Genomic DNA, 26,215 nt, shown 5'->3' with positions numbered 1-26,215 from the left:
GTCTATCATGACCTCTCTTTTAGAATGTCCAAGAGCAAGCAAACTATTCCTCCAGGAGAGGGCGCCAACAGACTACTAAAGAGATCATCATTACTCAAAGAAAACCCCAAAAACCAATGCATGATAGGAATAAACAGGTAACTTTCTTTGGAGTGGAAGCGGAGAGATCGCACCAGATGCCAATTCTAGATGTTATCACACCTGTGGTCACTGCAGCAGCAGGTGAATCCACTTTGTCCAAAAGGGATCTATTCCATTCAATTGCAAATGATCTAGATAAGACAGAGAACTGCAGCACGGGGACATAGCCGAGTTGGTCAGGTTGAGTGGTGATGAGTTTGCTATTTGGATGAATAAAGAAAGTCAAAAGTGTGAAAGATAAAAAACAAAAGGAGGAAGTGTGAAAAGTGAATGGGCCAAATTGAGGTGCATATGAAGACGTATGCTTTCTTCCAATTCATTAAATCGGGCTAATATGAATCAGGTGAATTGAGTTCTGCTTTTGGAAACTGGGTTAAGAAGGGGTGCACCGTTCCTGGAGGTACTGCAATACCAGGTCAATGCGTGGAGTGGACAGAGCAAGCTCTTTTTCCATCTCCCTGTTCTAAAAATCCATTTAATATATGGTCCCCAGATAGGGGACGTATCAGATATTAAACTGATAAGAACAGATACTACACTTGATCTTAGCCAAAAGGCCGAGAAGCGATAACCAGAATTGGTTTGGGCCTCGAGTGGCACCCTGGCCTATGCCGGACACATCTTAGGGAGAGAGAGCGAGAGGGAGACAAACCCACGCCTACACAAGACATTTTGTCACCCAAGCCAACCCTTGAAAAGGCTGCTTTGCAGAGCCAAAACAAGAAGAATGGTGCGTTTTGCAGCCGCCGCCCACTGCAATGAATCTGAATAACTCCTCCTTTAGGGCGCAAGCAACTCCCCTCCCCCTTGCAGTCTTTCCAATTCACGATACAAAAAGACGGACAGGACAGGTTGCCTGACTTTCCGTCACTGCCACCCTTTGCCATCCTTACCCGTAGAAAGCCCTTTCATCATCCCCAAACCCTAATCTTTTCCCTTTCCTTCCCAGCCCCCAAACCCTGCCCTCTGTACCTTTCTCACCACCCGCTTCCCTTCTCCTGTCATCCCCCTACCACCCGGGAAAAAAAGAGATTGCCCCCTCCTTCCACTAGCCCACCCTCCCACCCAAAGAACAACTTCTTCTGCGCAGCTTGTTTTCTAGGCAGCAGCGCTATTGTGATGTCATCGGGGGGCATTGTGACAAGCCGCCAGTGTTCCGTCTCTTCATGTTGTGCACAGTTCAAACGGAAAATACATCAACAGGCAGACTACAGAAAAGCTTACTATCAAAGGTTAGAGGGGGGCTTTCTCAGAGGGCTTTTTACAGTTTTTCTATTCCCAATTAGCCGTTTAAGTGTACTTATTGAAAGTAGTAATTCTTTCATAGGCCGCCCTTTCTTAGTATTTGACGTTCCTTATATTGCGGTATGAGGCTTCGCAGTAGGTTGCAAACATTCATCACCCATGACTGTCCCCAATTGAGCTCAGAAGCTCAATGTCTATCATGACCTCTCTTTTAGAATGTCCAAGAGCAAGCAAACTATTCCTCCAGGAGAGGGCGCCAACAGACTACTAAAGAGATCATCATTACTCAAAGAAAACCCCAAAAACCAATGCATGATAGGAATAAACAGGTAACTTTCTTTGGAGTGGAAGCGGAGAGATCGCACCAGATGCCAATTCTAGATGTTATCACACCTGTGGTCACTGCAGCAGCAGGTGAATCCACTTTGTCCAAAAGGGATCTATTCCATTCAATTGCAAATGATCTAGATAAGACAGAGAACTGCAGCACGGGGACATAGCCGAGTTGGTCAGGTTGAGTGGTGATGAGTTTGCTATTTGGATGAATAAAGAAAGTCAAAAGTGTGAAAGATAAAAAACAAAAGGAGGAAGTGTGAAAAGTGAATGGGCCAAATTGAGGTGCATATGAAGACGTATGCTTTCTTCCAATTCATTAAATCGGGCTAATATGAATCAGGTGAATTGAGTTCTGCTTTTGGAAACTGGGTTAAGAAGGGGTGCACCGTTCCTGGAGGTACTGCAATACCAGGTCAATGCGTGGAGTGGACAGAGCAAGCTCTTTTTCCATCTCCCTGTTCTAAAAATCCATTTAATATATGGTCCCCAGATAGGGGACGTATCAGATATTAAACTGATAAGAACAGATACTACACTTGATCTTAGCCAAAAGGCCGAGAAGCGATAACCAGAATTGGTTTGGGCCTCGAGTGGCACCCTGGCCTATGCCGGACACATCTTAGGGAGAGAGAGCGAGAGGGAGACAAACCCACGCCTACACAAGACATTTTGTCACCCAAGCCAACCCTTGAAAAGGCTGCTTTGCAGAGCCAAAACAAGAAGAATGGTGCGTTTTGCAGCCGCCGCCCACTGCAATGAATCTGAATAACTCCTCCTTTAGGGCGCAAGCAACTCCCCTCCCCCTTGCAGTCTTTCCAATTCACGATACAAAAAGACGGACAGGACAGGTTGCCTGACTTTCCGTCACTGCCACCCTTTGCCATCCTTACCCGTAGAAAGCCCTTTCATCATCCCCAAACCCTAATCTTTTCCCTTTCCTTCCCAGCCCCCAAACCCTGCCCTCTGTACCTTTCTCACCACCCGCTTCCCTTCTCCTGTCATCCCCCTACCACCCGGGAAAAAAAGAGATTGCCCCCTCCTTCCACTAGCCCACCCTCCCACCCAAAGAACAACTTCTTCTGCGCAGCTTGTTTTCTAGGCAGCAGCGCTATTGTGATGTCATCGGGGGGCATTGTGACAAGCCGCCAGTGTTCCGTCTCTTCATGTTGTGCACAGTTCAAACGGAAAATACATCAACAGGCAGACTACAGAAAAGCTTACTATCAAAGGTTAGAGGGGGGCTTTCTCAGAGGGCTTTTTACAGTTTTTCTATTCCCAATTAGCCGTTTAAGTGTACTTATTGAAAGTAGTAATTCTTTCATAGGCCGCCCTTTCTTAGTATTTGACGTTCCTTATATTGCGGTATGAGGCTTCGCAGTAGGTTGCAAACATTCATCACCCATGACTGTCCCCAATTGAGCTCAGAAGCTCAATGTCTATCATGACCTCTCTTTTAGAATGTCCAAGAGCAAGCAAACTATTCCTCCAGGAGAGGGCGCCAACAGACTACTAAAGAGATCATCATTACTCAAAGAAAACCCCAAAAACCAATGCATGATAGGAATAAACAGGTAACTTTCTTTGGAGTGGAAGCGGAGAGATCGCACCAGATGCCAATTCTAGATGTTATCACACCTGTGGTCACTGCAGCAGCAGGTGAATCCACTTTGTCCAAAAGGGATCTATTCCATTCAATTGCAAATGATCTAGATAAGACAGAGAACTGCAGCACGGGGACATAGCCGAGTTGGTCAGGTTGAGTGGTGATGAGTTTGCTATTTGGATGAATAAAGAAAGTCAAAAGTGTGAAAGATAAAAAACAAAAGGAGGAAGTGTGAAAAGTGAATGGGCCAAATTGAGGTGCATATGAAGACGTATGCTTTCTTCCAATTCATTAAATCGGGCTAATATGAATCAGGTGAATTGAGTTCTGCTTTTGGAAACTGGGTTAAGAAGGGGTGCACCGTTCCTGGAGGTACTGCAATACCAGGTCAATGCGTGGAGTGGACAGAGCAAGCTCTTTTTCCATCTCCCTGTTCTAAAAATCCATTTAATATATGGTCCCCAGATAGGGGACGTATCAGATATTAAACTGATAAGAACAGATACTACACTTGATCTTAGCCAAAAGGCCGAGAAGCGATAACCAGAATTGGTTTGGGCCTCGAGTGGCACCCTGGCCTATGCCGGACACATCTTAGGGAGAGAGAGCGAGAGGGAGACAAACCCACGCCTACACAAGACATTTTGTCACCCAAGCCAACCCTTGAAAAGGCTGCTTTGCAGAGCCAAAACAAGAAGAATGGTGCGTTTTGCAGCCGCCGCCCACTGCAATGAATCTGAATAACTCCTCCTTTAGGGCGCAAGCAACTCCCCTCCCCCTTGCAGTCTTTCCAATTCACGATACAAAAAGACGGACAGGACAGGTTGCCTGACTTTCCGTCACTGCCACCCTTTGCCATCCTTACCCGTAGAAAGCCCTTTCATCATCCCCAAACCCTAATCTTTTCCCTTTCCTTCCCAGCCCCCAAACCCTGCCCTCTGTACCTTTCTCACCACCCGCTTCCCTTCTCCTGTCATCCCCCTACCACCCGGGAAAAAAAGAGATTGCCCCCTCCTTCCACTAGCCCACCCTCCCACCCAAAGAACAACTTCTTCTGCGCAGCTTGTTTTCTAGGCAGCAGCGCTATTGTGATGTCATCGGGGGGCATTGTGACAAGCCGCCAGTGTTCCGTCTCTTCATGTTGTGCACAGTTCAAACGGAAAATACATCAACAGGCAGACTACAGAAAAGCTTACTATCAAAGGTTAGAGGGGGGCTTTCTCAGAGGGCTTTTTACAGTTTTTCTATTCCCAATTAGCCGTTTAAGTGTACTTATTGAAAGTAGTAATTCTTTCATAGGCCGCCCTTTCTTAGTATTTGACGTTCCTTATATTGCGGTATGAGGCTTCGCAGTAGGTTGCAAACATTCATCACCCATGACTGTCCCCAATTGAGCTCAGAAGCTCAATGTCTATCATGACCTCTCTTTTAGAATGTCCAAGAGCAAGCAAACTATTCCTCCAGGAGAGGGCGCCAACAGACTACTAAAGAGATCATCATTACTCAAAGAAAACCCCAAAAACCAATGCATGATAGGAATAAACAGGTAACTTTCTTTGGAGTGGAAGCGGAGAGATCGCACCAGATGCCAATTCTAGATGTTATCACACCTGTGGTCACTGCAGCAGCAGGTGAATCCACTTTGTCCAAAAGGGATCTATTCCATTCAATTGCAAATGATCTAGATAAGACAGAGAACTGCAGCACGGGGACATAGCCGAGTTGGTCAGGTTGAGTGGTGATGAGTTTGCTATTTGGATGAATAAAGAAAGTCAAAAGTGTGAAAGATAAAAAACAAAAGGAGGAAGTGTGAAAAGTGAATGGGCCAAATTGAGGTGCATATGAAGACGTATGCTTTCTTCCAATTCATTAAATCGGGCTAATATGAATCAGGTGAATTGAGTTCTGCTTTTGGAAACTGGGTTAAGAAGGGGTGCACCGTTCCTGGAGGTACTGCAATACCAGGTCAATGCGTGGAGTGGACAGAGCAAGCTCTTTTTCCATCTCCCTGTTCTAAAAATCCATTTAATATATGGTCCCCAGATAGGGGACGTATCAGATATTAAACTGATAAGAACAGATACTACACTTGATCTTAGCCAAAAGGCCGAGAAGCGATAACCAGAATTGGTTTGGGCCTCGAGTGGCACCCTGGCCTATGCCGGACACATCTTAGGGAGAGAGAGCGAGAGGGAGACAAACCCACGCCTACACAAGACATTTTGTCACCCAAGCCAACCCTTGAAAAGGCTGCTTTGCAGAGCCAAAACAAGAAGAATGGTGCGTTTTGCAGCCGCCGCCCACTGCAATGAATCTGAATAACTCCTCCTTTAGGGCGCAAGCAACTCCCCTCCCCCTTGCAGTCTTTCCAATTCACGATACAAAAAGACGGACAGGACAGGTTGCCTGACTTTCCGTCACTGCCACCCTTTGCCATCCTTACCCGTAGAAAGCCCTTTCATCATCCCCAAACCCTAATCTTTTCCCTTTCCTTCCCAGCCCCCAAACCCTGCCCTCTGTACCTTTCTCACCACCCGCTTCCCTTCTCCTGTCATCCCCCTACCACCCGGGAAAAAAAGAGATTGCCCCCTCCTTCCACTAGCCCACCCTCCCACCCAAAGAACAACTTCTTCTGCGCAGCTTGTTTTCTAGGCAGCAGCGCTATTGTGATGTCATCGGGGGGCATTGTGACAAGCCGCCAGTGTTCCGTCTCTTCATGTTGTGCACAGTTCAAACGGAAAATACATCAACAGGCAGACTACAGAAAAGCTTACTATCAAAGGTTAGAGGGGGGCTTTCTCAGAGGGCTTTTTACAGTTTTTCTATTCCCAATTAGCCGTTTAAGTGTACTTATTGAAAGTAGTAATTCTTTCATAGGCCGCCCTTTCTTAGTATTTGACGTTCCTTATATTGCGGTATGAGGCTTCGCAGTAGGTTGCAAACATTCATCACCCATGACTGTCCCCAATTGAGCTCAGAAGCTCAATGTCTATCATGACCTCTCTTTTAGAATGTCCAAGAGCAAGCAAACTATTCCTCCAGGAGAGGGCGCCAACAGACTACTAAAGAGATCATCATTACTCAAAGAAAACCCCAAAAACCAATGCATGATAGGAATAAACAGGTAACTTTCTTTGGAGTGGAAGCGGAGAGATCGCACCAGATGCCAATTCTAGATGTTATCACACCTGTGGTCACTGCAGCAGCAGGTGAATCCACTTTGTCCAAAAGGGATCTATTCCATTCAATTGCAAATGATCTAGATAAGACAGAGAACTGCAGCACGGGGACATAGCCGAGTTGGTCAGGTTGAGTGGTGATGAGTTTGCTATTTGGATGAATAAAGAAAGTCAAAAGTGTGAAAGATAAAAAACAAAAGGAGGAAGTGTGAAAAGTGAATGGGCCAAATTGAGGTGCATATGAAGACGTATGCTTTCTTCCAATTCATTAAATCGGGCTAATATGAATCAGGTGAATTGAGTTCTGCTTTTGGAAACTGGGTTAAGAAGGGGTGCACCGTTCCTGGAGGTACTGCAATACCAGGTCAATGCGTGGAGTGGACAGAGCAAGCTCTTTTTCCATCTCCCTGTTCTAAAAATCCATTTAATATATGGTCCCCAGATAGGGGACGTATCAGATATTAAACTGATAAGAACAGATACTACACTTGATCTTAGCCAAAAGGCCGAGAAGCGATAACCAGAATTGGTTTGGGCCTCGAGTGGCACCCTGGCCTATGCCGGACACATCTTAGGGAGAGAGAGCGAGAGGGAGACAAACCCACGCCTACACAAGACATTTTGTCACCCAAGCCAACCCTTGAAAAGGCTGCTTTGCAGAGCCAAAACAAGAAGAATGGTGCGTTTTGCAGCCGCCGCCCACTGCAATGAATCTGAATAACTCCTCCTTTAGGGCGCAAGCAACTCCCCTCCCCCTTGCAGTCTTTCCAATTCACGATACAAAAAGACGGACAGGACAGGTTGCCTGACTTTCCGTCACTGCCACCCTTTGCCATCCTTACCCGTAGAAAGCCCTTTCATCATCCCCAAACCCTAATCTTTTCCCTTTCCTTCCCAGCCCCCAAACCCTGCCCTCTGTACCTTTCTCACCACCCGCTTCCCTTCTCCTGTCATCCCCCTACCACCCGGGAAAAAAAGAGATTGCCCCCTCCTTCCACTAGCCCACCCTCCCACCCAAAGAACAACTTCTTCTGCGCAGCTTGTTTTCTAGGCAGCAGCGCTATTGTGATGTCATCGGGGGGCATTGTGACAAGCCGCCAGTGTTCCGTCTCTTCATGTTGTGCACAGTTCAAACGGAAAATACATCAACAGGCAGACTACAGAAAAGCTTACTATCAAAGGTTAGAGGGGGGCTTTCTCAGAGGGCTTTTTACAGTTTTTCTATTCCCAATTAGCCGTTTAAGTGTACTTATTGAAAGTAGTAATTCTTTCATAGGCCGCCCTTTCTTAGTATTTGACGTTCCTTATATTGCGGTATGAGGCTTCGCAGTAGGTTGCAAACATTCATCACCCATGACTGTCCCCAATTGAGCTCAGAAGCTCAATGTCTATCATGACCTCTCTTTTAGAATGTCCAAGAGCAAGCAAACTATTCCTCCAGGAGAGGGCGCCAACAGACTACTAAAGAGATCATCATTACTCAAAGAAAACCCCAAAAACCAATGCATGATAGGAATAAACAGGTAACTTTCTTTGGAGTGGAAGCGGAGAGATCGCACCAGATGCCAATTCTAGATGTTATCACACCTGTGGTCACTGCAGCAGCAGGTGAATCCACTTTGTCCAAAAGGGATCTATTCCATTCAATTGCAAATGATCTAGATAAGACAGAGAACTGCAGCACGGGGACATAGCCGAGTTGGTCAGGTTGAGTGGTGATGAGTTTGCTATTTGGATGAATAAAGAAAGTCAAAAGTGTGAAAGATAAAAAACAAAAGGAGGAAGTGTGAAAAGTGAATGGGCCAAATTGAGGTGCATATGAAGACGTATGCTTTCTTCCAATTCATTAAATCGGGCTAATATGAATCAGGTGAATTGAGTTCTGCTTTTGGAAACTGGGTTAAGAAGGGGTGCACCGTTCCTGGAGGTACTGCAATACCAGGTCAATGCGTGGAGTGGACAGAGCAAGCTCTTTTTCCATCTCCCTGTTCTAAAAATCCATTTAATATATGGTCCCCAGATAGGGGACGTATCAGATATTAAACTGATAAGAACAGATACTACACTTGATCTTAGCCAAAAGGCCGAGAAGCGATAACCAGAATTGGTTTGGGCCTCGAGTGGCACCCTGGCCTATGCCGGACACATCTTAGGGAGAGAGAGCGAGAGGGAGACAAACCCACGCCTACACAAGACATTTTGTCACCCAAGCCAACCCTTGAAAAGGCTGCTTTGCAGAGCCAAAACAAGAAGACATGGTGCGTTTTGCAGCCGCCGCCCACTGCAATGAATCTGAATAACTCCTCCTTTAGGGCGCAAGCAACTCCCCTCCCCCTTGCAGTCTTTCCAATTCACGATACAAAAAGACGGACAGGACAGGTTGCCTGACTTTCCGTCACTGCCACCCTTTGCCATCCTTACCCGTAGAAAGCCCTTTCATCATCCCCAAACCCTAATCTTTTCCCTTTCCTTCCCAGCCCCCAAACCCTGCCCTCTGTACCTTTCTCACCACCCGCTTCCCTTCTCCTGTCATCCCCCTACCACCCGGGAAAAAAAGAGATTGCCCCCTCCTTCCACTAGCCCACCCTCCCACCCAAAGAACAACTTCTTCTGCGCAGCTTGTTTTCTAGGCAGCAGCGCTATTGTGATGTCATCGGGGGGCATTGTGACAAGCCGCCAGTGTTCCGTCTCTTCATGTTGTGCACAGTTCAAACGGAAAATACATCAACAGGCAGACTACAGAAAAGCTTACTATCAAAGGTTAGAGGGGGGCTTTCTCAGAGGGCTTTTTACAGTTTTTCTATTCCCAATTAGCCGTTTAAGTGTACTTATTGAAAGTAGTAATTCTTTCATAGGCCGCCCTTTCTTAGTATTTGACGTTCCTTATATTGCGGTATGAGGCTTCGCAGTAGGTTGCAAACATTCATCACCCATGACTGTCCCCAATTGAGCTCAGAAGCTCAATGTCTATCATGACCTCTCTTTTAGAATGTCCAAGAGCAAGCAAACTATTCCTCCAGGAGAGGGCGCCAACAGACTACTAAAGAGATCATCATTACTCAAAGAAAACCCCAAAAACCAATGCATGATAGGAATAAACAGGTAACTTTCTTTGGAGTGGAAGCGGAGAGATCGCACCAGATGCCAATTCTAGATGTTATCACACCTGTGGTCACTGCAGCAGCAGGTGAATCCACTTTGTCCAAAAGGGATCTATTCCATTCAATTGCAAATGATCTAGATAAGACAGAGAACTGCAGCACGGGGACATAGCCGAGTTGGTCAGGTTGAGTGGTGATGAGTTTGCTATTTGGATGAATAAAGAAAGTCAAAAGTGTGAAAGATAAAAAACAAAAGGAGGAAGTGTGAAAAGTGAATGGGCCAAATTGAGGTGCATATGAAGACGTATGCTTTCTTCCAATTCATTAAATCGGGCTAATATGAATCAGGTGAATTGAGTTCTGCTTTTGGAAACTGGGTTAAGAAGGGGTGCACCGTTCCTGGAGGTACTGCAATACCAGGTCAATGCGTGGAGTGGACAGAGCAAGCTCTTTTTCCATCTCCCTGTTCTAAAAATCCATTTAATATATGGTCCCCAGATAGGGGACGTATCAGATATTAAACTGATAAGAACAGATACTACACTTGATCTTAGCCAAAAGGCCGAGAAGCGATAACCAGAATTGGTTTGGGCCTCGAGTGGCACCCTGGCCTATGCCGGACACATCTTAGGGAGAGAGAGCGAGAGGGAGACAAACCCACGCCTACACAAGACATTTTGTCACCCAAGCCAACCCTTGAAAAGGCTGCTTTGCAGAGCCAAAACAAGAAGAATGGTGCGTTTTGCAGCCGCCGCCCACTGCAATGAATCTGAATAACTCCTCCTTTAGGGCGCAAGCAACTCCCCTCCCCCTTGCAGTCTTTCCAATTCACGATACAAAAAGACGGACAGGACAGGTTGCCTGACTTTCCGTCACTGCCACCCTTTGCCATCCTTACCCGTAGAAAGCCCTTTCATCATCCCCAAACCCTAATCTTTTCCCTTTCCTTCCCAGCCCCCAAACCCTGCCCTCTGTACCTTTCTCACCACCCGCTTCCCTTCTCCTGTCATCCCCCTACCACCCGGGAAAAAAAGAGATTGCCCCCTCCTTCCACTAGCCCACCCTCCCACCCAAAGAACAACTTCTTCTGCGCAGCTTGTTTTCTAGGCAGCAGCGCTATTGTGATGTCATCGGGGGGCATTGTGACAAGCCGCCAGTGTTCCGTCTCTTCATGTTGTGCACAGTTCAAACGGAAAATACATCAACAGGCAGACTACAGAAAAGCTTACTATCAAAGGTTAGAGGGGGGCTTTCTCAGAGGGCTTTTTACAGTTTTTCTATTCCCAATTAGCCGTTTAAGTGTACTTATTGAAAGTAGTAATTCTTTCATAGGCCGCCCTTTCTTAGTATTTGACGTTCCTTATATTGCGGTATGAGGCTTCGCAGTAGGTTGCAAACATTCATCACCCATGACTGTCCCCAATTGAGCTCAGAAGCTCAATGTCTATCATGACCTCTCTTTTAGAATGTCCAAGAGCAAGCAAACTATTCCTCCAGGAGAGGGCGCCAACAGACTACTAAAGAGATCATCATTACTCAAAGAAAACCCCAAAAACCAATGCATGATAGGAATAAACAGGTAACTTTCTTTGGAGTGGAAGCGGAGAGATCGCACCAGATGCCAATTCTAGATGTTATCACACCTGTGGTCACTGCAGCAGCAGGTGAATCCACTTTGTCCAAAAGGGATCTATTCCATTCAATTGCAAATGATCTAGATAAGACAGAGAACTGCAGCACGGGGACATAGCCGAGTTGGTCAGGTTGAGTGGTGATGAGTTTGCTATTTGGATGAATAAAGAAAGTCAAAAGTGTGAAAGATAAAAAACAAAAGGAGGAAGTGTGAAAAGTGAATGGGCCAAATTGAGGTGCATATGAAGACGTATGCTTTCTTCCAATTCATTAAATCGGGCTAATATGAATCAGGTGAATTGAGTTCTGCTTTTGGAAACTGGGTTAAGAAGGGGTGCACCGTTCCTGGAGGTACTGCAATACCAGGTCAATGCGTGGAGTGGACAGAGCAAGCTCTTTTTCCATCTCCCTGTTCTAAAAATCCATTTAATATATGGTCCCCAGATAGGGGACGTATCAGATATTAAACTGATAAGAACAGATACTACACTTGATCTTAGCCAAAAGGCCGAGAAGCGATAACCAGAATTGGTTTGGGCCTCGAGTGGCACCCTGGCCTATGCCGGACACATCTTAGGGAGAGAGAGCGAGAGGGAGACAAACCCACGCCTACACAAGACATTTTGTCACCCAAGCCAACCCTTGAAAAGGCTGCTTTGCAGAGCCAAAACAAGAAGAATGGTGCGTTTTGCAGCCGCCGCCCACTGCAATGAATCTGAATAACTCCTCCTTTAGGGCGCAAGCAACTCCCCTCCCCCTTGCAGTCTTTCCAATTCACGATACAAAAAGACGGACAGGACAGGTTGCCTGACTTTCCGTCACTGCCACCCTTTGCCATCCTTACCCGTAGAAAGCCCTTTCATCATCCCCAAACCCTAATCTTTTCCCTTTCCTTCCCAGCCCCCAAACCCTGCCCTCTGTACCTTTCTCACCACCCGCTTCCCTTCTCCTGTCATCCCCCTACCACCCGGGAAAAAAAGAGATTGCCCCCTCCTTCCACTAGCCCACCCTCCCACCCAAAGAACAACTTCTTCTGCGCAGCTTGTTTTCTAGGCAGCAGCGCTATTGTGATGTCATCGGGGGGCATTGTGACAAGCCGCCAGTGTTCCGTCTCTTCATGTTGTGCACAGTTCAAACGGAAAATACATCAACAGGCAGACTACAGAAAAGCTTACTATCAAAGGTTAGAGGGGGGCTTTCTCAGAGGGCTTTTTACAGTTTTTCTATTCCCAATTAGCCGTTTAAGTGTACTTATTGAAAGTAGTAATTCTTTCATAGGCCGCCCTTTCTTAGTATTTGACGTTCCTTATATTGCGGTATGAGGCTTCGCAGTAGGTTGCAAACATTCATCACCCATGACTGTCCCCAATTGAGCTCAGAAGCTCAATGTCTATCATGACCTCTCTTTTAGAATGTCCAAGAGCAAGCAAACTATTCCTCCAGGAGAGGGCGCCAACAGACTACTAAAGAGATCATCATTACTCAAAGAAAACCCCAAAAACCAATGCATGATAGGAATAAACAGGTAACTTTCTTTGGAGTGGAAGCGGAGAGATCGCACCAGATGCCAATTCTAGATGTTATCACACCTGTGGTCACTGCAGCAGCAGGTGAATCCACTTTGTCCAAAAGGGATCTATTCCATTCAATTGCAAATGATCTAGATAAGACAGAGAACTGCAGCACGGGGACATAGCCGAGTTGGTCAGGTTGAGTGGTGATGAGTTTGCTATTTGGATGAATAAAGAAAGTCAAAAGTGTGAAAGATAAAAAACAAAAGGAGGAAGTGTGAAAAGTGAATGGGCCAAATTGAGGTGCATATGAAGACGTATGCTTTCTTCCAATTCATTAAATCGGGCTAATATGAATCAGGTGAATTGAGTTCTGCTTTTGGAAACTGGGTTAAGAAGGGGTGCACCGTTCCTGGAGGTACTGCAATACCAGGTCAATGCGTGGAGTGGACAGAGCAAGCTCTTTTTCCATCTCCCTGTTCTAAAAATCCATTTAATATATGGTCCCCAGATAGGGGACGTATCAGATATTAAACTGATAAGAACAGATACTACACTTGATCTTAGCCAAAAGGCCGAGAAGCGATAACCAGAATTGGTTTGGGCCTCGAGTGGCACCCTGGCCTATGCCGGACACATCTTAGGGAGAGAGAGCGAGAGGGAGACAAACCCACGCCTACACAAGACATTTTGTCACCCAAGCCAACCCTTGAAAAGGCTGCTTTGCAGAGCCAAAACAAGAAGAATGGTGCGTTTTGCAGCCGCCGCCCACTGCAATGAATCTGAATAACTCCTCCTTTAGGGCGCAAGCAACTCCCCTCCCCCTTGCAGTCTTTCCAATTCACGATACAAAAAGACGGACAGGACAGGTTGCCTGACTTTCCGTCACTGCCACCCTTTGCCATCCTTACCCGTAGAAAGCCCTTTCATCATCCCCAAACCCTAATCTTTTCCCTTTCCTTCCCAGCCCCCAAACCCTGCCCTCTGTACCTTTCTCACCACCCGCTTCCCTTCTCCTGTCATCCCCCTACCACCCGGGAAAAAAAGAGATTGCCCCCTCCTTCCACTAGCCCACCCTCCCACCCAAAGAACAACTTCTTCTGCGCAGCTTGTTTTCTAGGCAGCAGCGCTATTGTGATGTCATCGGGGGGCATTGTGACAAGCCGCCAGTGTTCCGTCTCTTCATGTTGTGCACAGTTCAAACGGAAAATACATCAACAGGCAGACTACAGAAAAGCTTACTATCAAAGGTTAGAGGGGGGCTTTCTCAGAGGGCTTTTTACAGTTTTTCTATTCCCAATTAGCCGTTTAAGTGTACTTATTGAAAGTAGTAATTCTTTCATAGGCCGCCCTTTCTTAGTATTTGACGTTCCTTATATTGCGGTATGAGGCTTCGCAGTAGGTTGCAAACATTCATCACCCATGACTGTCCCCAATTGAGCTCAGAAGCTCAATGTCTATCATGACCTCTCTTTTAGAATGTCCAAGAGCAAGCAAACTATTCCTCCAGGAGAGGGCGCCAACAGACTACTAAAGAGATCATCATTACTCAAAGAAAACCCCAAAAACCAATGCATGATAGGAATAAACAGGTAACTTTCTTTGGAGTGGAAGCGGAGAGATCGCACCAGATGCCAATTCTAGATGTTATCACACCTGTGGTCACTGCAGCAGCAGGTGAATCCACTTTGTCCAAAAGGGATCTATTCCATTCAATTGCAAATGATCTAGATAAGACAGAGAACTGCAGCACGGGGACATAGCCGAGTTGGTCAGGTTGAGTGGTGATGAGTTTGCTATTTGGATGAATAAAGAAAGTCAAAAGTGTGAAAGATAAAAAACAAAAGGAGGAAGTGTGAAAAGTGAATGGGCCAAATTGAGGTGCATATGAAGACGTATGCTTTCTTCCAATTCATTAAATCGGGCTAATATGAATCAGGTGAATTGAGTTCTGCTTTTGGAAACTGGGTTAAGAAGGGGTGCACCGTTCCTGGAGGTACTGCAATACCAGGTCAATGCGTGGAGTGGACAGAGCAAGCTCTTTTTCCATCTCCCTGTTCTAAAAATCCATTTAATATATGGTCCCCAGATAGGGGACGTATCAGATATTAAACTGATAAGAACAGATACTACACTTGATCTTAGCCAAAAGGCCGAGAAGCGATAACCAGAATTGGTTTGGGCCTCGAGTGGCACCCTGGCCTATGCCGGACACATCTTAGGGAGAGAGAGCGAGAGGGAGACAAACCCACGCCTACACAAGACATTTTGTCACCCAAGCCAACCCTTGAAAAGGCTGCTTTGCAGAGCCAAAACAAGAAGAATGGTGCGTTTTGCAGCCGCCGCCCACTGCAATGAATCTGAATAACTCCTCCTTTAGGGCGCAAGCAACTCCCCTCCCCCTTGCAGTCTTTCCAATTCACGATACAAAAAGACGGACAGGACAGGTTGCCTGACTTTCCGTCACTGCCACCCTTTGCCATCCTTACCCGTAGAAAGCCCTTTCATCATCCCCAAACCCTAATCTTTTCCCTTTCCTTCCCAGCCCCCAAACCCTGCCCTCTGTACCTTTCTCACCACCCGCTTCCCTTCTCCTGTCATCCCCCTACCACCCGGGAAAAAAAGAGATTGCCCCCTCCTTCCACTAGCCCACCCTCCCACCCAAAGAACAACTTCTTCTGCGCAGCTTGTTTTCTAGGCAGCAGCGCTATTGTGATGTCATCGGGGGGCATTGTGACAAGCCGCCAGTGTTCCGTCTCTTCATGTTGTGCACAGTTCAAACGGAAAATACATCAACAGGCAGACTACAGAAAAGCTTACTATCAAAGGTTAGAGGGGGGCTTTCTCAGAGGGCTTTTTACAGTTTTTCTATTCCCAATTAGCCGTTTAAGTGTACTTATTGAAAGTAGTAATTCTTTCATAGGCCGCCCTTTCTTAGTATTTGACGTTCCTTATATTGCGGTATGAGGCTTCGCAGTAGGTTGCAAACATTCATCACCCATGACTGTCCCCAATTGAGCTCAGAAGCTCAATGTCTATCATGACCTCTCTTTTAGAATGTCCAAGAGCAAGCAAACTATTCCTCCAGGAGAGGGCGCCAACAGACTACTAAAGAGATCATCATTACTCAAAGAAAACCCCAAAAACCAATGCATGATAGGAATAAACAGGTAACTTTCTTTGGAGTGGAAGCGGAGAGATCGCACCAGATGCCAATTCTAGATGTTATCACACCTGTGGTCACTGCAGCAGCAGGTGAATCCACTTTGTCCAAAAGGGATCTATTCCATTCAATTGCAAATGATCTAGATAAGACAGAGAACTGCAGCACGGGGACATAGCCGAGTTGGTCAGGTTGAGTGGTGATGAGTTTGCTATTTGGATGAATAAAGAAAGTCAAAAGTGTGAAAGATAAAAAACAAAAGGAGGAAGTGTGAAAAGTGAATGGGCCAAATTGAGGTGCATATGAAGACGTATGCTTTCTTCCAATTCATTAAATCGGGCTAATATGAATCAGGTGAATTGAGTTCTGCTTTTGGAAACTGGGTTAAGAAGGGGTGCACCGTTCCTGGAGGTACTGCAATACCAGGTCAATGCGTGGAGTGGACAGAGCAAGCTCTTTTTCCATCTCCCTGTTCTAAAAATCCATTTAATATATGGTCCCCAGATAGGGGACGTATCAGATATTAAACTGATAAGAACAGATACTACACTTGATCTTAGCCAAAAGGCCGAGAAGCGATAACCAGAATTGGTTTGGGCCTCGAGTGGCACCCTGGCCTATGCCGGACACATCTTAGGGAGAGAGAGCGAGAGGGAGACAAACCCACGCCTACACAAGACATTTTGTCACCCAAGCCAACCCTTGAAAAGGCTGCTTTGCAGAGCCAAAACAAGAAGAATGGTGCGTTTTGCAGCCGCCGCCCACTGCAATGAATCTGAATAACTCCTCCTTTAGGGCGCAAGCAACTCCCCTCCCCCTTGCAGTCTTTCCAATTCACGATACAAAAAGACGGACAGGACAGGTTGCCTGACTTTCCGTCACTGCCACCCTTTGCCATCCTTACCCGTAGAAAGCCCTTTCATCATCCCCAAACCCTAATCTTTTCCCTTTCCTTCCCAGCCCCCAAACCCTGCCCTCTGTACCTTTCTCACCACCCGCTTCCCTTCTCCTGTCATCCCCCTACCACCCGGGAAAAAAAGAGATTGCCCCCTCCTTCCACTAGCCCACCCTCCCACCCAAAGAACAACTTCTTCTGCGCAGCTTGTTTTCTAGGCAGCAGCGCTATTGTGATGTCATCGGGGGGCATTGTGACAAGCCGCCAGTGTTCCGTCTCTTCATGTTGTGCACAGTTCAAACGGAAAATACATCAACAGGCAGACTACAGAAAAGCTTACTATCAAAGGTTAGAGGGGGGCTTTCTCAGAGGGCTTTTTACAGTTTTTCTATTCCCAATTAGCCGTTTAAGTGTACTTATTGAAAGTAGTAATTCTTTCATAGGCCGCCCTTTCTTAGTATTTGACGTTCCTTATATTGCGGTATGAGGCTTCGCAGTAGGTTGCAAACATTCATCACCCATGACTGTCCCCAATTGAGCTCAGAAGCTCAATGTCTATCATGACCTCTCTTTTAGAATGTCCAAGAGCAAGCAAACTATTCCTCCAGGAGAGGGCGCCAACAGACTACTAAAGAGATCATCATTACTCAAAGAAAACCCCAAAAACCAATGCATGATAGGAATAAACAGGTAACTTTCTTTGGAGTGGAAGCGGAGAGATCGCACCAGATGCCAATTCTAGATGTTATCACACCTGTGGTCACTGCAGCAGCAGGTGAATCCACTTTGTCCAAAAGGGATCTATTCCATTCAATTGCAAATGATCTAGATAAGACAGAGAACTGCAGCACGGGGACATAGCCGAGTTGGTCAGGTTGAGTGGTGATGAGTTTGCTATTTGGATGAATAAAGAAAGTCAAAAGTGTGAAAGATAAAAAACAAAAGGAGGAAGTGTGAAAAGTGAATGGGCCAAATTGAGGTGCATATGAAGACGTATGCTTTCTTCCAATTCATTAAATCGGGCTAATATGAATCAGGTGAATTGAGTTCTGCTTTTGGAAACTGGGTTAAGAAGGGGTGCACCGTTCCTGGAGGTACTGCAATACCAGGTCAATGCGTGGAGTGGACAGAGCAAGCTCTTTTTCCATCTCCCTGTTCTAAAAATCCATTTAATATATGGTCCCCAGATAGGGGACGTATCAGATATTAAACTGATAAGAACAGATACTACACTTGATCTTAGCCAAAAGGCCGAGAAGCGATAACCAGAATTGGTTTGGGCCTCGAGTGGCACCCTGGCCTATGCCGGACACATCTTAGGGAGAGAGAGCGAGAGGGAGACAAACCCACGCCTACACAAGACATTTTGTCACCCAAGCCAACCCTTGAAAAGGCTGCTTTGCAGAGCCAAAACAAGAAGAATGGTGCGTTTTGCAGCCGCCGCCCACTGCAATGAATCTGAATAACTCCTCCTTTAGGGCGCAAGCAACTCCCCTCCCCCTTGCAGTCTTTCCAATTCACGATACAAAAAGACGGACAGGACAGGTTGCCTGACTTTCCGTCACTGCCACCCTTTGCCATCCTTACCCGTAGAAAGCCCTTTCATCATCCCCAAACCCTAATCTTTTCCCTTTCCTTCCCAGCCCCCAAACCCTGCCCTCTGTACCTTTCTCACCACCCGCTTCCCTTCTCCTGTCATCCCCCTACCACCCGGGAAAAAAAGAGATTGCCCCCTCCTTCCACTAGCCCACCCTCCCACCCAAAGAACAACTTCTTCTGCGCAGCTTGTTTTCTAGGCAGCAGCGCTATTGTGATGTCATCGGGGGGCATTGTGACAAGCCGCCAGTGTTCCGTCTCTTCATGTTGTGCACAGTTCAAACGGAAAATACATCAACAGGCAGACTACAGAAAAGCTTACTATCAAAGGTTAGAGGGGGGCTTTCTCAGAGGGCTTTTTACAGTTTTTCTATTCCCAATTAGCCGTTTAAGTGTACTTATTGAAAGTAGTAATTCTTTCATAGGCCGCCCTTTCTTAGTATTTGACGTTCCTTATATTGCGGTATGAGGCTTCGCAGTAGGTTGCAAACATTCATCACCCATGACTGTCCCCAATTGAGCTCAGAAGCTCAATGTCTATCATGACCTCTCTTTTAGAATGTCCAAGAGCAAGCAAACTATTCCTCCAGGAGAGGGCGCCAACAGACTACTAAAGAGATCATCATTACTCAAAGAAAACCCCAAAAACCAATGCATGATAGGAATAAACAGGTAACTTTCTTTGGAGTGGAAGCGGAGAGATCGCACCAGATGCCAATTCTAGATGTTATCACACCTGTGGTCACTGCAGCAGCAGGTGAATCCACTTTGTCCAAAAGGGATCTATTCCATTCAATTGCAAATGATCTAGATAAGACAGAGAACTGCAGCACGGGGACATAGCCGAGTTGGTCAGGTTGAGTGGTGATGAGTTTGCTATTTGGATGAATAAAGAAAGTCAAAAGTGTGAAAGATAAAAAACAAAAGGAGGAAGTGTGAAAAGTGAATGGGCCAAATTGAGGTGCATATGAAGACGTATGCTTTCTTCCAATTCATTAAATCGGGCTAATATGAATCAGGTGAATTGAGTTCTGCTTTTGGAAACTGGGTTAAGAAGGGGTGCACCGTTCCTGGAGGTACTGCAATACCAGGTCAATGCGTGGAGTGGACAGAGCAAGCTCTTTTTCCATCTCCCTGTTCTAAAAATCCATTTAATATATGGTCCCCAGATAGGGGACGTATCAGATATTAAACTGATAAGAACAGATTTTGATTTAATGAAGCTTTCCAAAGCACCACAAAAAATGCATGACCGAAGTCACACCAAAAACAGTGCAAAGGCTAGGATTCGTGTGGACCCCACCGTGAGGAGAGGGTCCCCAAAAATCAACCCCGTCCCTCCGAGCCAGAAGGCCACAGCAAGGGTCAGGGATCTTCGGTGCTCCCCCAAGCCGAAGCCTGGTTGAGCCTTGTCGTTGCTCCCAGCGTCCACCCAGGCATCTTACCCAAGTGGAGTAGAGAGCTACTAGTTGTTGGTTTCGCAGCCGAAACTGCCCGGACCGTCAACCGGTGTTGGTTTCTCAGCCCAAGGCTAACCGGACCTCCAACCGGGTGTTGGTTTCTCAGCCGAAGCTGACCCGGACCTCCAACCGGGTGTTAGTTTCTCAGCCCAAAGCTGACCAGACCTCCGACCGGGATTATAAAAATTTCCCTTCCTAGCCAGAAGGCCGGGATAGGGTAATATGCTCAAAAAGTATGAAAAGGCAAGGTACGGTGTGCTACAGAGCCCAAGGCTTGCCGGGGTCCCAAGCCAGCAAGCTCAGACTCACTCCAGGGTCGTCAGTCCTGGGGCACGTTGTACCATAGCCCCCCACCCTTACTCAGTCTAATAGCCTCGATCCTGGTAGGGCCATGTTTTCCTCTAGATGAATATACTATCCACCCAGAGTACTAGCAAGCGCAACCTTCCAGTGTGCATTGTATCATTGTACTAAGGTGGCCTGGAGCTTAAACCACCTCTTCGAACAACACTACACTTGATCTTAGCCAAAAGGCTACTACACTTGATCTTAGCCAAAAGGCCGAGAAGCGATAACCAGAATTGGTTTGGGCCTCGAGTGGCACCCTGGCCTATGCCGGACACATCTTAGGGAGAGAGAGCGAGAGGGAGACAAACCCACGCCTACACAAGACATTTTGTCACCCAAGCCAACCCTTGAAAAGGCTGCTTTGCAGAGCCAAAACAAGAAGAATGGTGCGTTTTGCAGCCGCCGCCCACTGCAATGAATCTGAATAACTCCTCCTTTAGGGCGCAAGCAACTCCCCTCCCCCTTGCAGTCTTTCCAATTCACGATACAAAAAGACGGACAGGACAGGTTGCCTGACTTTCCGTCACTGCCACCCTTTGCCATCCTTACCCGTAGAAAGCCCTTTCATCATCCCCAAACCCTAATCTTTTCCCTTTCCTTCCCAGCCCCAAACCCTGCCCTCTGTACCTTTCTCACCACCCGCTTCCCTTCTCCTGTCATCCCCCTACCACCCGGGAAAAAAAGAGATTGCCCCCTCCTTCCACTAGCCCACCCTCCCACCCAAAGAACAACTTCTTCTGCGCAGCTTGTTTTCTAGGCAGCAGCGCTATTGTGATGTCATCGGGGGGCATTGTGACAAGCCGCCAGTGTTCCGTCTCTTCATGTTGTGCACAGTTCAAACGGAAAATACATCAACAGGCAGACTACAGAAAAGCTTACTATCAAAGGTTAGAGGGGGGCTTTCTCAGAGGGCTTTTTACAGTTTTTCTATTCCCAATTAGCCGTTTAAGTGTACTTATTGAAAGTAGTAATTCTTTCATAGGCCGCCCTTTCTTAGTATTTGACGTTCCTTATATTGCGGTATGAGGCTTCGCAGTAGGTTGCAAACATTCATCACCCATGACTGTCCCCAATTGAGCTCAGAAGCTCAATGTCTATCATGACCTCTCTTTTAGAATGTCCAAGAGCAAGCAAACTATTCCTCCAGGAGAGGGCGCCAACAGACTACTAAAGAGATCATCATTACTCAAAGAAAACCCCAAAAACCAATGCATGATAGGAATAAACAGGTAACTTTCTTTGGAGTGGAAGCGGAGAGATCGCACCAGATGCCAATTCTAGATGTTATCACACCTGTGGTCACTGCAGCAGCAGGTGAATCCACTTTGTCCAAAAGGGATCTATTCCATTCAATTGCAAATGATCTAGATAAGACAGAGAACTGCAGCACGGGGACATAGCCGAGTTGGTCAGGTTGAGTGGTGATGAGTTTGCTATTTGGATGAATAAAGAAAGTCAAAAGTGTGAAAGATAAAAAACAAAAGGAGGAAGTGTGAAAAGTGAATGGGCCAAATTGAGGTGCATATGAAGACGTATGCTTTCTTCCAATTCATTAAATCGGGCTAATATGAATCAGGTGAATTGAGTTCTGCTTTTGGAAACTGGGTTAAGAAGGGGTGCACCGTTCCTGGAGGTACTGCAATACCAGGTCAATGCGTGGAGTGGACAGAGCAAGCTCTTTTTCCATCTCCCTGTTCTAAAAATCCATTTAATATATGGTCCCCAGATAGGGGACGTATCAGATATTAAACTGATAAGAACAGATACTACACTTGATCTTAGCCAAAAGGCCGAGAAGCGATAACCAGAATTGGTTTGGGCCTCGAGTGGCACCCTGGCCTATGCCGGACACATCTTAGGGAGAGAGAGCGAGAGGGAGACAAACCCACGCCTACACAAGACATTTTGTCACCCAAGCCAACCCTTGAAAAGGCTGCTTTGCAGAGCCAAAACAAGAAGAATGGTGCGTTTTGCAGCCGCCGCCCACTGCAATGAATCTGAATAACTCCTCCTTTAGGGCGCAAGCAACTCCCCTCCCCCTTGCAGTCTTTCCAATTCACGATACAAAAAGACGGACAGGACAGGTTGCCTGACTTTCCGTCACTGCCACCCTTTGCCATCCTTACCCGTAGAAAGCCCTTTCATCATCCCCAAACCCTAATCTTTTCCCTTTCCTTCCCAGCCCCCAAACCCTGCCCTCTGTACCTTTCTCACCACCCGCTTCCCTTCTCCTGTCATCCCCCTACCACCCGGGAAAAAAAGAGATTGCCCCCTCCTTCCACTAGCCCACCCTCCCACCCAAAGAACAACTTCTTCTGCGCAGCTTGTTTTCTAGGCAGCAGCGCTATTGTGATGTCATCGGGGGGCATTGTGACAAGCCGCCAGTGTTCCGTCTCTTCATGTTGTGCACAGTTCAAACGGAAAATACATCAACAGGCAGACTACAGAAAAGCTTACTATCAAAGGTTAGAGGGGGGCTTTCTCAGAGGGCTTTTTACAGTTTTTCTATTCCCAATTAGCCGTTTAAGTGTACTTATTGAAAGTAGTAATTCTTTCATAGGCCGCCCTTTCTTAGTATTTGACGTTCCTTATATTGCGGTATGAGGCTTCGCAGTAGGTTGCAAACATTCATCACCCATGACTGTCCCCAATTGAGCTCAGAAGCTCAATGTCTATCATGACCTCTCTTTTAGAATGTCCAAGAGCAAGCAAACTATTCCTCCAGGAGAGGGCGCCAACAGACTACTAAAGAGATCATCATTACTCAAAGAAAACCCCAAAAACCAATGCATGATAGGAATAAACAGGTAACTTTCTTTGGAGTGGAAGCGGAGAGATCGCACCAGATGCCAATTCTAGATGTTATCACACCTGTGGTCACTGCAGCAGCAGGTGAATCCACTTTGTCCAAAAGGGATCTATTCCATTCAATTGCAAATGATCTAGATAAGACAGAGAACTGCAGCACGGGGACATAGGCGAGTTGGTCAGGTTGAGTGGTGATGAGTTTGCTATTTGGATGAATAAAGAAAGTCAAAAGTGTGAAAGATAAAAAACAAAAGGAGGAAGTGTGAAAAGTGAATGGGCCAAATTGAGGTGCATATGAAGACGTATGCTTTCTTCCAATTCATTAAATCGGGCTAATATGAATCAGGTGAATTGAGTTCTGCTTTTGGAAACTGGGTTAAGAAGGGGTGCACCGTTCCTGGAGGTACTGCAATACCAGGTCAATGCGTGGAGTGGACAGAGCAAGCTCTTTTTCCATCTCCCTGTTCTAAAAATCCATTTAATATATGGTCCCCAGATAGGGGACGTATCAGATATTAAACTGATAAGAACAGATACTACACTTGATCTTAGCCAAAAGGCCGAGAAGCGATAACCAGAATTGGTTTGGGCCTCGAGTGGCACCCTGGCCTATGCCGGACACATCTTAGGGAGAGAGAGCGAGAGGGAGACAAACCCACGCCTACACAAGACATTTTGTCACCCAAGCCAACCCTTGAAAAGGCTGCTTTGCAGAGCCAAAACAAGAAGAATGGTGCGTTTTGCAGCCGCCGCCCACTGCAATGAATCTGAATAACTCCTCCTTTAGGGCGCAAGCAACTCCCCTCCCCCTTGCAGTCTTTCCAATTCACGATACAAAAAGACGGACAGGACAGGTTGCCTGACTTTCCGTCACTGCCACCCTTTGCCATCCTTACCCGTAGAAAGCCCTTTCATCATCCCCAAACCCTAATCTTTTCCCTTTCCTTCCCAGCCCCCAAACCCTGCCCTCTGTACCTTTCTCACCACCCGCTTCCCTTCTCCTGTCATCCCCCTACCACCCGGGAAAAAAAGAGATTGCCCCCTCCTTCCACTAGCCCACCCTCCCACCCAAAGAACAACTTCTTCTGCGCAGCTTGTTTTCTAGGCAGCAGCGCTATTGTGATGTCATCGGGGGGCATTGTGACAAGCCGCCAGTGTTCCGTCTCTTCATGTTGTGCACAGTTCAAACGGAAAATACATCAACAGGCAGACTACAGAAAAGCTTACTATCAAAGGTTAGAGGGGGGCTTTCTCAGAGGGCTTTTTACAGTTTTTCTATTCCCAATTAGCCGTTTAAGTGTACTTATTGAAAGTAGTAATTCTTTCATAGGCCGCCCTTTCTTAGTATTTGACGTTCCTTATATTGCGGTATGAGGCTTCGCAGTAGGTTGCAAACATTCATCACCCATGACTGTCCCCAATTGAGCTCAGAAGCTCAATGTCTATCATGACCTCTCTTTTAGAATGTCCAAGAGCAAGCAAACTATTCCTCCAGGAGAGGGCGCCAACAGACTACTAAAGAGATCATCATTACTCAAAGAAAACCCCAAAAACCAATGCATGATAGGAATAAACAGGTAACTTTCTTTGGAGTGGAAGCGGAGAGATCGCACCAGATGCCAATTCTAGATGTTATCACACCTGTGGTCACTGCAGCAGCAGGTGAATCCACTTTGTCCAAAAGGGATCTATTCCATTCAATTGCAAATGATCTAGATAAGACAGAGAACTGCAGCACGGGGACATAGCCGAGTTGGTCAGGTTGAGTGGTGATGAGTTTGCTATTTGGATGAATAAAGAAAGTCAAAAGTGTGAAAGATAAAAAACAAAAGGAGGAAGTGTGAAAAGTGAATGGGCCAAATTGAGGTGCATATGAAGACGTATGCTTTCTTCCAATTCATTAAATCGGGCTAATATGAATCAGGTGAATTGAGTTCTGCTTTTGGAAACTGGGTTAAGAAGGGGTGCACCGTTCCTGGAGGTACTGCAATACCAGGTCAATGCGTGGAGTGGACAGAGCAAGCTCTTTTTCCATCTCCCTGTTCTAAAAATCCATTTAATATATGGTCCCCAGATAGGGGACGTATCAGATATTAAACTGATAAGAACAGATACTACACTTGATCTTAGCCAAAAGGCCGAGAAGCGATAACCAGAATTGGTTTGGGCCTCGAGTGGCACCCTGGCCTATGCCGGACACATCTTAGGGAGAGAGAGCGAGAGGGAGACAAACCCACGCCTACACAAGACATTTTGTCACCCAAGCCAACCCTTGAAAAGGCTGCTTTGCAGAGCCAAAACAAGAAGAATGGTGCGTTTTGCAGCCGCCGCCCACTGCAATGAATCTGAATAACTCCTCCTTTAGGGCGCAAGCAACTCCCCTCCCCCTTGCAGTCTTTCCAATTCACGATACAAAAAGACGGACAGGACAGGTTGCCTGACTTTCCGTCACTGCCACCCTTTGCCATCCTTACCCGTAGAAAGCCCTTTCATCATCCCCAAACCCTAATCTTTTCCCTTTCCTTCCCAGCCCCCAAACCCTGCCCTCTGTACCTTTCTCACCACCCGCTTCCCTTCTCCTGTCATCCCCCTACCACCCGGGAAAAAAAGAGATTGCCCCCTCCTTCCACTAGCCCACCCTCCCACCCAAAGAACAACTTCTTCTGCGCAGCTTGTTTTCTAGGCAGCAGCGCTATTGTGATGTCATCGGGGGGCATTGTGACAAGCCGCCAGTGTTCCGTCTCTTCATGTTGTGCACAGTTCAAACGGAAAATACATCAACAGGCAGACTACAGAAAAGCTTACTATCAAAGGTTAGAGGGGGGCTTTCTCAGAGGGCTTTTTACAGTTTTTCTATTCCCAATTAGCCGTTTAAGTGTACTTATTGAAAGTAGTAATTCTTTCATAGGCCGCCCTTTCTTAGTATTTGACGTTCCTTATATTGCGGTATGAGGCTTCGCAGTAGGTTGCAAACATTCATCACCCATGACTGTCCCCAATTGAGCTCAGAAGCTCAATGTCTATCATGACCTCTCTTTTAGAATGTCCAAGAGCAAGCAAACTATTCCTCCAGGAGAGGGCGCCAACAGACTACTAAAGAGATCATCATTACTCAAAGAAAACCCCAAAAACCAATGCATGATAGGAATAAACAGGTAACTTTCTTTGGAGTGGAAGCGGAGAGATCGCACCAGATG

At 46.5% G+C, this 26,215-nt stretch overlaps 16 non-coding genes and 1 pseudogene across 16 annotated transcripts; all 17 read right to left on the bottom strand.

Annotated features, from left to right (window-relative positions):
- Positions 1–519: 519 nt before the first annotated feature.
- LOC142279061 (U2 spliceosomal RNA) lies at positions 520–710 on the bottom strand. The gene has a single exon (XR_012741809.1). It is a non-coding gene; the product is annotated as a U2 spliceosomal RNA (small nuclear RNA).
- Positions 711–2,097: 1,387 nt separating this feature from the next.
- Positions 2,098–2,288, bottom strand: LOC142279059 (U2 spliceosomal RNA). Its single transcript, XR_012741807.1, has one exon. It is a non-coding gene; the product is annotated as a U2 spliceosomal RNA (small nuclear RNA).
- A 1,387-nt stretch (positions 2,289–3,675) lies between these two features.
- On the bottom strand, positions 3,676–3,866 carry LOC142279058 (U2 spliceosomal RNA). The gene has a single exon (XR_012741806.1). It is a non-coding gene; the product is annotated as a U2 spliceosomal RNA (small nuclear RNA).
- A 1,387-nt stretch (positions 3,867–5,253) lies between these two features.
- On the bottom strand, positions 5,254–5,444 carry LOC142279057 (U2 spliceosomal RNA). Its single transcript, XR_012741805.1, has one exon. It is a non-coding gene; the product is annotated as a U2 spliceosomal RNA (small nuclear RNA).
- Positions 5,445–6,831: 1,387 nt separating this feature from the next.
- On the bottom strand, positions 6,832–7,022 carry LOC142279055 (U2 spliceosomal RNA). The gene has a single exon (XR_012741804.1). It is a non-coding gene; the product is annotated as a U2 spliceosomal RNA (small nuclear RNA).
- A 1,387-nt stretch (positions 7,023–8,409) lies between these two features.
- On the bottom strand, positions 8,410–8,600 carry LOC142279054 (U2 spliceosomal RNA). The gene has a single exon (XR_012741803.1). It is a non-coding gene; the product is annotated as a U2 spliceosomal RNA (small nuclear RNA).
- A 1,388-nt stretch (positions 8,601–9,988) lies between these two features.
- Positions 9,989–10,179, bottom strand: LOC142279053 (U2 spliceosomal RNA). The gene has a single exon (XR_012741802.1). It is a non-coding gene; the product is annotated as a U2 spliceosomal RNA (small nuclear RNA).
- Positions 10,180–11,566: 1,387 nt separating this feature from the next.
- LOC142279052 (U2 spliceosomal RNA) lies at positions 11,567–11,757 on the bottom strand. The gene has a single exon (XR_012741801.1). It is a non-coding gene; the product is annotated as a U2 spliceosomal RNA (small nuclear RNA).
- A 1,387-nt stretch (positions 11,758–13,144) lies between these two features.
- LOC142279051 (U2 spliceosomal RNA) lies at positions 13,145–13,335 on the bottom strand. The gene has a single exon (XR_012741800.1). It is a non-coding gene; the product is annotated as a U2 spliceosomal RNA (small nuclear RNA).
- A 1,387-nt stretch (positions 13,336–14,722) lies between these two features.
- Positions 14,723–14,913, bottom strand: LOC142279050 (U2 spliceosomal RNA). Its single transcript, XR_012741799.1, has one exon. It is a non-coding gene; the product is annotated as a U2 spliceosomal RNA (small nuclear RNA).
- Positions 14,914–16,300: 1,387 nt separating this feature from the next.
- On the bottom strand, positions 16,301–16,491 carry LOC142279049 (U2 spliceosomal RNA). Its single transcript, XR_012741798.1, has one exon. It is a non-coding gene; the product is annotated as a U2 spliceosomal RNA (small nuclear RNA).
- Positions 16,492–17,878: 1,387 nt separating this feature from the next.
- On the bottom strand, positions 17,879–18,069 carry LOC142279071 (U2 spliceosomal RNA). The gene has a single exon (XR_012741813.1). It is a non-coding gene; the product is annotated as a U2 spliceosomal RNA (small nuclear RNA).
- Positions 18,070–19,456: 1,387 nt separating this feature from the next.
- LOC142279062 (U2 spliceosomal RNA) lies at positions 19,457–19,652 on the bottom strand. Its single transcript, XR_012741810.1, has one exon. It is a non-coding gene; the product is annotated as a U2 spliceosomal RNA (small nuclear RNA).
- Positions 19,653–20,291: 639 nt separating this feature from the next.
- LOC142279068 (U2 spliceosomal RNA) lies at positions 20,292–20,435 on the bottom strand (annotated as a pseudogene).
- A 1,386-nt stretch (positions 20,436–21,821) lies between these two features.
- LOC142279070 (U2 spliceosomal RNA) lies at positions 21,822–22,012 on the bottom strand. Its single transcript, XR_012741812.1, has one exon. It is a non-coding gene; the product is annotated as a U2 spliceosomal RNA (small nuclear RNA).
- Positions 22,013–23,399: 1,387 nt separating this feature from the next.
- Positions 23,400–23,590, bottom strand: LOC142279069 (U2 spliceosomal RNA). The gene has a single exon (XR_012741811.1). It is a non-coding gene; the product is annotated as a U2 spliceosomal RNA (small nuclear RNA).
- A 1,387-nt stretch (positions 23,591–24,977) lies between these two features.
- LOC142279060 (U2 spliceosomal RNA) lies at positions 24,978–25,168 on the bottom strand. The gene has a single exon (XR_012741808.1). It is a non-coding gene; the product is annotated as a U2 spliceosomal RNA (small nuclear RNA).
- Positions 25,169–26,215: the final 1,047 nt, after the last annotated feature.

This window comes from Anomaloglossus baeobatrachus, unplaced genomic scaffold, assembly GCF_048569485.1.
Source record: "Anomaloglossus baeobatrachus isolate aAnoBae1 unplaced genomic scaffold, aAnoBae1.hap1 Scaffold_4205, whole genome shotgun sequence".
Taxonomy (NCBI): domain Eukaryota; kingdom Metazoa; phylum Chordata; class Amphibia; order Anura; family Aromobatidae; genus Anomaloglossus; species Anomaloglossus baeobatrachus.
This window is presented reverse-complemented; position numbering and strand designations above follow the sequence as displayed.